The sequence below is a fragment of the Vanellus vanellus genome (genome assembly GCF_965231255.1).
Source record: "Vanellus vanellus genome assembly, chromosome: 2".
NCBI lineage: Eukaryota > Metazoa > Chordata > Aves > Charadriiformes > Charadriidae > Vanellus > Vanellus vanellus.
In genome coordinates this window covers 72,377,619-72,387,520 of record NC_138906.1, presented here as the reverse complement: position 1 = coordinate 72,387,520, position 9,902 = coordinate 72,377,619, and the positions used below count along the sequence as shown (strand labels likewise).

Below are 9,902 nucleotides of genomic sequence, written 5' to 3'. Positions count from 1 at the left end.
ATGTCCTGGCATACAGACGTCATCATCTTTGTCCAGGCGCCCTCATCCGAAGTTGAGAGGGAATTTGTTTCTTCTCTGCTGCTTGGGATGTTGGTCTGAGCACAAGAAATCTCTACAGGTCACTCGGGGGTTAGTGAACCTCCCATGGGAACACAAGCGAAGACACTTGAGTATCTCCAGCCTTTTTTCCTTTTTCTTTTTTGGGTGTGGTGTGGTTTTTTTTTTTTTTTTTTTTTTTTTTTAGATGAACAACATAGTGTCATGTGAAATACACACACATTTTAGTCTCTGGCTGGATTTCCTAAGCATTCTTCAGCACCATTAGCAATTGGAAAAGATCAGTGCTGAATCTGGAATTCCAAGCAGCAAGGCAAGCTTTTAAATGGGAGGAAAAGTTGTCGGGTGACAGGGACAGGCTATGACTAGGGAAAATGTTTTAAGCATCCTTTGAGATCATCATACAATTCCTTGATTACTGTTTTGAGTCTGTTTACATCCTTAGAAGTAGATGTCTGTAAGAGATTTAAAAAAAAAAAAAAGAATGCAGCTGTGGTTTATACTTCCAAGAGGTTGTTATAAAAGATAGCAGAGAAATGTTGAGGCAGTGTTGTCAGTTCAAGATCATGTCTTGGGTTGCTTGTGCTGAGATCATCAGCTGTTATAGTTAGAATAAATAATTGTTTTTTTTCCCCCACAAATATTCACATGAAACAGGATCTTTGTATGAAACTGAAAGATTGAAAAACCCCAAACCCAAAGTAATTATTAATACCTATGAGGAATTAGTATTTTTTTAACTTCCTGAGGCCCTGGTAACAAATGAATGTCAGCTTGCGACCTTGCTCTGATTCATAGCGGAAAAATTTCTGTAAAACTTGCCAAATTTCTTTTCCATATATGAGAAACGGAGATGTTTACATGACTAATGTCTTTCAAGTAGTAAGACTGGTGAATTTCCAGAATCAAATGGACCCCAACACTGAGACAGAGTGACTCCAGCCTAAGAGATCTAAGAGATCACTCTGGATGGATGGCTGCAGGCAGCCCTATGCGTTCCTCTTATCTCTGGTCCAAACCCTCAGCTGGTCTGGTTGGAAAGCTGAATAAACTTGTTTGCATGGCAGTGAGCCTAAAGTGATCTTCCCTGCCTCAGTGTGCTGTATTTGACTGTGCAAAGCACAGCAGTAAGGTTACTGTGTGGCTTCCAGGCTGTAGCTAGCATCTCTGCCCACCTCGGAGCACGTGTGTGTGACTCTGTCCCTACCTGTGCTGGTGGCATCCTCGAGTTGTGCATCAAATGTGCATCTACTTGTCTCTTGCAAAACAAGTGTCTTCCAAGAAGTGTTGGTGTCTTTTTTTCATCCCTAATTGACAGGGACCTGATTCTTGTGTCCAGTTTGAATTAACACAGAATGCAAGTCAAAAAACCTTTTGGTGTGTTTTTTTTGTTTTTTTTTTTTTTATTGTTGCCATTCTGTTTGTCTTTTTTTTTTTTCTCCTTTAGCAGATGTTTGCAGGTTATATGTGATAATGCTGAAATATGATTGCTGCTTGATGTATGGCAGAACATGATGTACAGGCTGAGCTTCTTGTTTGTGTTTCTGATTAAACGCTTGTTGTGATGGTGCAGTTCTAAAACTTGTCTATAAGTAAATAATAGGGGAAGTTTTAATCCTTGCAGAAAGGTGACTTTTATTTGTTCCTTCAAACACAAATAAGGTGATAAAATGGAAATTTATTGTCAGTTATCAAAGTAAGAAAATTGGTTAAATGTAAAATCATAGGCTGTAGCATAATCAAAAACCAGGTAAGCTTTATGATTTATGCTTTATAAATTGATTATTGGCACATAGAAGAAAGATGAGTGATAGTTTGAAGAAATAAGAGTACACAGGATGCAACAAGTGGCATGAAATTGGCCCTCATTCATATTTATGAAAAGAACCTTCTCAGATCTCAGCAGAATTTGTACACTTAAAGCCTGATCTCTGAATATCTTATGCACATGATTAAATTGACAGGGTGAACAGTATGTTTTTGAACAATCGGAGCTACAGGCTTTCGAGAGCAGAATGCTCTCATGCCGATGCTGACTGACGATAGAAAATCTTCCTCTTATTTTAGCAGCTTTTCATCAATCTCTAAAACTAAGAATGAGCAAGGTTCAGTACAGTCAAGGCACCAGGATGCATGGTGTTGCTTGAAAAATAGAGGGCAATTCTTCATAAATACAAATATAAGATATTTCCCTTTAAGGAAACCCACGGAACGGAGCGTACGTGAAGCACAACATTGAAACTGGAAAGAAAGAGGAGCTGTGAGAAGGCTAGGGAGGGAGGGGAGGGGGGGACGTGCAGGTCTCTTTATGCCTTGTCTTGTGAGAATGAAAACAAAGGCTGGTCTCAGTGACGTACACTCTGGGAAAAAATCACTACCAAATCAAAACCAGGTGTTTCTGTAATTGCTGGCATTATGTGGAGGAAACCGAAATGCATGTAGATCTTAAAATGAGCAGAGTTGTTTTCAAACCTCTAAGATCTGGAGCTGTTTGATGGCTTGCAGGATGGTTAGGAAAACTGAATGGGAGGCAGGACATCTCGGTGCCTACAACCTTATCAGCTGTCTCCTGATATACGCTCCTAAATTAGTGAGCCACTGCAGAGAGGTGAGAAAAGGACTATCCGTGGAATGCCATTCCTGATACACAGCAACGCTTTGCTGGTGTCAGTAAGTGAAAGATTCCCGTGTAGTATCATCAGCCTGACATGTACGCAGATATAAAGCACTCTCCTAAGGCTTGGACGCCGGCTGAAGTTATTAACAAAACAAAGCTTGGCTGATTTGAAGGAGAGAGGCAAATTTCTGACATTTCTGGTCTGACAGTGTTCCTACTGGCTTCAAACAATAGAAAGCGGCAGGGTGGATTTTTCAGGGACTCTGAGCAGCCACATTTCTCTTTGAAAATAGGACTGAATAGTTGGGCAGCTACAGAGGAAGTGCCCTGACTGTTTGTGTAGTAGCTGTTTGGGAGAGAGCTTAAGGCCGAAAGGACTCTGAGAGACTGCAGCACGTACCATGCCTGATGAGGGGAAAAGGGTGCCCGTTTTTCCTTGTGCTCTGGTGATTCTCCCCTGGGGTGCTGCTGCAGTCCCAAGGAGGAGGCTGTCATGGGTGATGGAGTGGAGGGGAAAGATCTACCCCAGGAGATGGACGTGACAGCTGGCACTGCGTCTAGAGGCCGGTGGGTGTGGAAGACAAGAAGTGAGCTGAGTTACGGAGTGGGCAGAGGGGAGGGGTAGGGAGAGAGATGGGGAGGTGGGCCTGGCTGCATAAGGTGACTGGAAACCAGAGACACTGGACACAGACTGAAACTGAGAAATCTTGCACCTGAAGTTGAAGCCCCTGCAGACCACATAAGAATTGCTATACTTCAAAGACTGATTCCTTAGCTAAATCAAAGTAGACTTTCGCAGACAAGCATTATACAATGCTTCTTTTCCTGGGATTTTCTTCTATTCCCAACTTGGAATCTTACCTGGGTGGTAGTGGTTAAGTTTCTCAGGGCTTCCATCTCAGCTTCTTCCATGTCAGGCTCTAGGTACCTCGCAGAGGGGCTAAACAGCTTGCGGAGCTGGCCTTTAATATGGAGCCTGAGTTTTGACATATAACTTAATATTTGTAAGACTGGGAAGGGGGTGATGGCTAGAAGAGGAGCCACTGACTGGGTGGCTGTAGTCAATGGAGAACTGACTGGTAGTTGTGCAGCGCTAAACCAGCTCCATGGCTCGCTCTTTTGTGTGTGTGTTGTATTTCAGTGCTGCGTGTGATCCAAAGGCTGTACGTAATCTCTCCATGGTGACTGCACAGCATTTGTTCCTATTTAAGGAGTGAAAGAGGTTTGGGTTTTCTGCCAGAATTCCCACTCAGGTAATTACACTTCTGCCTGCAGAATTTCCCCGTAGCTTCAATTGTAGTAGTCGTTCTTCACTCCCACTCCTAAAAAGTGCAAACGCAGACCTGCTGCTGCGTTTTGGGAACGCAGCAGTGGTTGCTCTGCTGAGGCAAGTGAAGTGACCCTGCCGTGCATCATTTATGCTACGTTTGCCCCTAGCGGAGTGCTGCGTCCAATCACACTGCTCTGCAGCTCTCATCTCTCTGTGCCTGGCTTTGGCATAACAAGTTGGTCTTGCTAGTGATACTGCTAGATGATAGTGAGACAGCCAGCTGGAAGCCAATGAAAAGATGATTAAGAGCCAAGAGAAAACCATATGGAGAGAGAGGGATTTCTCTTTACAGAGTTATAAGTAAAAGTGTTTATGTCTTTGGATCCCACTAGCTGTTTTTTTCCCTTCTTTGCATCAGTTTTATGGGTGGGAAGTGGTTGCAGTTGATTAACAAATTCTATCAAATCTCTTTAGCTAGAACAAATGTTGTAAACAGTAGATGTTACAGGCAGCTCTGTGAGTACTAAATATCAACAGGCCAACATTGTAATGGTAATAATAAATATCGAATAGTTATTAGGCTAAGTTAACTCCAATATTACATAGGATACCGACATTATATAAACAGTATTGTTTTGCAAAATATGATATATATTAAATAAAGGGTCTCTTGCCTTCTTGCCTCAAATTTAGATGATGTGGTGATTTATTTTTTTTTTGTTTCCCTGAACTTATGACAGCAGAGCTAATAAAGTGCAGCTCAGTCTGGAAAACACTTCTGAAGATGCTTAACTCACTTTGAAGTCAAAGTAAACACAGGTCTTGTTCACTCAGAGCCTTATACAGAGATTTAAAACAGAGGATGTCCAACATTATTAATAAAGTTAAGACTCATCAAACACAGTGCAGATAGTAAACAGAACCGAGACAATTGAAACAAATTATTGATTCATGGAATTTAGTCTTTCGTTTCACAGAATGTTCACATGCAGATTGTGTTGCTGTTGAATGCAGTTCTTATTCAGATTTACTAAATGAATGTTATGGTGAGTGTGTGGGTTTAAAAAAAATTGCTAACTAATTCTCTATAGTTCACATCCTCAAGACTCAAGCTGTTACACATATGTTATTGTTTCAGTCTCTCTAACTGAATGCTACTCAAATGAATAGCACTGAATCCCTGCTTAAATCGGTATTAGGAGTAGGGGTGCTTAAAGTCTCTCTTTGGGGTTGCAAGTTTCTCGTGAACATGGGGTATTTTAAGGCCTGACAAGTAGAAAATGAGAATTTTTGACAAAACTCAGTGTTTTCCTTCCTCTCCAGTAAAAGCAAGTTTATTCTACTAGTCACTATTCTTAGAGTCGGGTACTGTGCTACTTGGTTGAGAGCAGGGTATGCTCGTATGTTTTTCTCTCACTGCAGTGTTCAAAGCAGCTTTTGCACAATACTCCCTTGAACGAGGATTCAGGCTGGCTTTTTGTGGTTTTAGTTGCCGTATCGTGAAATACTAAGAGTGTGTGTGTGTAGGTGGGAGGCACTGGTATCTGGCTGTAAGATTGCCTTGATGGTTTGGAAGGATAGATCTTCGTGGTGTTCAGAACCTCTGTGTTGTGTCCCACCTCTGCAGCCAATTCTGTGCTGAATACAGCTTGCCTAAGAGACACGAGCTTTTGCTTTCTCTATCCAACTGGAAAAGACTTCATAAAGTTGAAGGATGGTGCTTATCTGAAGTACATCTTTTGCCTGCACCCCTCTTTGCTCTTTTTCTCTTTGCAAGGAACACCAAGAACTCTCTCTTCCTCTGTTAAATTGATCTCTATGAAAACTACTTATGTCTCCATCTTAGATGCTTTTGTTCTCTGCCCAAATACACCAGCCTTTTCTGTCTTTGCTAAAACTGCCTATGAATGTTGTAAGTGTATCTATTGGTCTCAATGGGACCTGTGTTGTCACCCCTACTTGAATTGGTGGATGTTTTGATCTTCTGAGAAAGCTTGTGTTTCTGTCACTGAAGAGTCCTTGCCGACTGCATGGTATGAGAGTCCTGTGCTCTGCATAGTAACTCAGTGGTATTTGTTCTCCAAAAATATTCAGTGCAGACGAAGGCAGCTTCTGTGTTGGGTGGGTTGGGAATAGTTCAGAAATCTCACGTCAGTTTGTTGGGCTGAGCTTGCCTTTTTCCCAGGCCTTTTCAGACACATACCATTTTACTTGGAATATCTCATGCTGGGTTTGGCATCAAATTTAAGCCAATGACATTAATGACGAAGTTCTCAAAGATACAGTGGAAATTGCCAGGGGTTCCCCTTCTAAGATTTTGGGCGAAGCCAAACATAAACTGTCCTAAGACAATACAGGAACCTGGAGGTGCAAACCCTTATAGAGGGGCAAACCAAAGCCCTATCAAAAAAAAAAAGGGAAGTCGTGTGCGTGGTTTGAAAGGTGTGTGTAAATGAGGCTCTCTTGGCAATATTTCTTCAGCCCTGGGAACAAGCTATGTGAGATGCTGTGCTAATGGAGAAGGAGGTATGGATGTACAGACAGCCTCACCTCGAACTTCTGCTCACCACTGGGATAAGACTGCAGTTAGGGGTGAGTTATTCTATAGAGAATGGAATAGGCCCGTGATCCCATGCAATTCTAGTTGCTGGAGCAGGCTGGGAATATTCCAGGCATCAGCCTCGCTCTGTTGTGCAGTGGTGCTAGAGCTCCTTTTGCGGGACAGGACAGCTCTACTTCTGGAAGACTGCTGCCCTAAGAGAGCACCACATGGCTCTGAAGTGACCTAGGAGGGTGGGCAGTCCTCCGGCCCAGGTCAGCTGGTGTCCTTGCTTGTTCCTGACTGCAGTTTGGGCCTTGTGGAAAGGTTCAGGAGGAATGCCGTTGTCTGAAACCTAGGTCTCTGGCAGAAATATAGAAAGAAACTGCAATTTTCCCATGCTAGAGGTAAGGGAGATTTGTGAAGTTAATTAGACTCCAGATTTGAACTTTCCTCATGGGTGAAACTGGCATTCTCCTTTCAGTTTATCTGCATATAGAGCTGCTACACATTGGACTTAGGATGCTCCTGGAACGAGAAACTGAACATATAATATAGCTGCTTTCCAGGGACTGCCTTGTCAGAATCTGTGATTCAGCTCTTTGCCTTATGGATTAAACTTGGAGTATTCATGTACTTTTAAACTTCTTTTAAAACAGTTTGCTGAGATGAAGTCTGTGCTGTTAATTAGAGCTCTGCTGCTGTTCACAGAATGCTGGCTCTGCTGAGCAAAGCTCTTCACATGCGGTTTTCCTGAATTTGAACAGGCAAAGCACTGGCCTCGTGTTCCCTGAGCGGGCAGTAGAGGTAAGGTGAGGAGCTACTTGATTCTGGTGGCACTTCTGTCCTGCTGGGAGACTGGCCGTGCCATGAGATGGAGCTAGCACTGCTCATCTCCTCTCCTGGGTCTCAACAGAAACATGGGGCAGGGAGAGGCTTACTGCATTGCCAAACGTGGTTCGTCATTACTGTGAGCAACACATCATAAACATACGCTTTGCACAGTGACCAAATACCATTCTAGCAGATATTTAATGCAAATTTGCCGGAGCTTTTAAGGAAGCTGTGCCACTGCTTTGCTCCTCTGCTCAATGGCAACCTCCTTCGGACTCCCAGCTTCTTCTATGTGTAACTAGTTCACAGTTACATATTTATATTTTAACCTTTTGTGATTGCTTCTTCCATCCCTTGATTCAGTGGGTCCCTTCCCTTGAGCATCCCTCCAGCTTCTGCCCCCTTCTGAGTGAAGCATAAGCCTGCATAGAATTGAGGTTGTCCTGCTATGAGTTTTAGACTCTGATTCCATTTTTCTGTCTAAATGGGGAATGGTCCAGATTTGTATATGACAGCTGAGATCAAAAACTTGTTGTTTGCTTCTATTTAAACAAAATATGTTTGCGGGGTTGGTTTTTTTTTTTTTTTTTTAAATCTGAAGAGGTTCCAAAACTTCTCCTGAAACGTTTTTCACTTTCTTATATTTCAAGAAAGATTAGCAGAAACATGGAGCTGCTTCAGCAGTTGTGGAGACAGAATTTAAAAAACATGAGTTAAACTACAACTGCTCAAGCTGGGGGTGGGGGATGCTGAAGAGTGTTTACTCAAAGCATACTAGCTGTGTGTCTGGGATAGCTTTTGGGTTGGGAAAATATTACAAATCTATTCACTTTAAATACAGACAAGTGGTGGTATATCAGAATGCTGTGTATCGTGTGTATACCCTGAGTATAGAAATGCCTTGTTCTCGGGAAGCCTCCATCTCCGGAGTGGAAGGCAGCAGCTATTTTTAGTAGTGTGCTGCAACGTTACGCAGGAGAGCACAGGATGATGCTGTTTCCCCAGCTCACTTCATGGATGACTCTTCTAATGTACTAAAGAAGGATTGATGACAAGCCAGTCACGGTTGCAACTTCAGCCATTTTTGAAAGCACTCAGCAGCGCTGTGCTGGGCAATAGTCTAAAACACAACAACAAAAAAATATTGCATTGGAGAAGAGCTCTTTAAGCTATGCCCTGTAACTGTAAAAGCTTGAAATATGGGCTTTAGAAATAAGCATTGCAGTGCAGAGCCTGGGCTGTTGGGCGCCCAGGATAGTGGGCACTGAGACATAAGAAGCTGGTTGGTCTTGTGTCAGGATGGAAAGTGCCTCCTGTGTAAAGGGGCAGCAGGAGACTTGTGTCTTCAACTCCTGTTCGAACACCATTCCTGAAGATTTATCTGATTCTTAGACTACCTACTGCCCTCTATGTATGCATCAGATGTATTCTGCATTCCTAAGAGGTAACAACAATCCCGTGCTTTTCTGACATGCATGTTCAATCAGAGATGAAATCCTAACGTGAAACCTCAAAATAAAAGTTTGCATGGGCTTGTGGAGCCTTTGGTGAGCCTTGCCAGGTCGCTGGAATTTCTAAGTCAACATTTTGCTTGGGCAATGGTAATGGGACCATCACGTTTACTCTTCTGTTGACAGCTGCTCTGCTGATTTCCCTCTGCAAATGACTTTGGGTTTTGCAAGTGTAACTGGTGAAGAGCCATGTGAGTGCAGCAGAACAGTCTGTTACTGCGGTAAATGGAAAAAGCAAAATGCAAACACACAGTTGAAATCTCGTCTCTTGTATTCTGATTGCTCGCTTTTAAAATTGATGTGGCTGATGTTTGGTGGAGTTATTTTATGCTTTTTCCTGTACCTGAGAGCCTGCTGTTGTTGAGGGTAATAACGTGTGGAATTCAGTGAGTTAGTTACTAAAGAACATCATTTCAGCAGCTATCAGAGAATATGTAAAATGTAAAACTGTAGAACTGTCTAAATTTGGCAAGTGCATCCAGGATCTGCATTTTCCTGATTAGCAGAAGTGCTAGAGTTATTGTAAAAGCAAAGCATAATTGCAGGTTACTCTGTTTAGATGTTTTTCTTCAATAAAACTGAAATATACACACAAAAACATGTTTAAAAATGAAAGATTTCAATGCAGGTTGAAGACTTGGGAAAATCCAGCCTTTATGACTTTTATAAAGCCTTGCAGGAACATCTGAGTAGTTTGTCCTGGTGCATTTCAAAACCCACCTGGACACCGTCCTGTGCAACTTGCAGTAGGTGACCCTGCTCTGGCCGGGGGGGTTGGACTAAATGATCTGCAGAGGTCCCTTCCAACCCTGACCATTCTGCAATTTATAGCAATGCATGGTGGTGATATTGGGAGGGGAAACGATGTTTCATTGTGCACTTGTGAACAGGGGACCTTTAGTTGTAATCACAATATAAATATGAAAAATACATTGATAAAATCATTCAGTCATGTTATGAGCTCTGGAACTTGCATTGCTGTAAAGGAAGACTGCAAATGGATTTCAGTCCGTTTGGGACTGTGATTTGGTTTGTGTACCTGTCACCATAGATCTTTAATGCTGTATGTAGTTT

General features: G+C 42.4%; 1 long non-coding RNA gene across 1 annotated transcript in view; it reads left to right on the top strand.

Annotated features, from left to right (window-relative positions):
- LOC309668605 overlaps positions 1-9,902 on the top strand; it is a 102,557-nt gene that overhangs the window by 10,147 nt on the left and 82,508 nt on the right. The gene's annotated exons all lie outside the window — the stretch shown is intronic.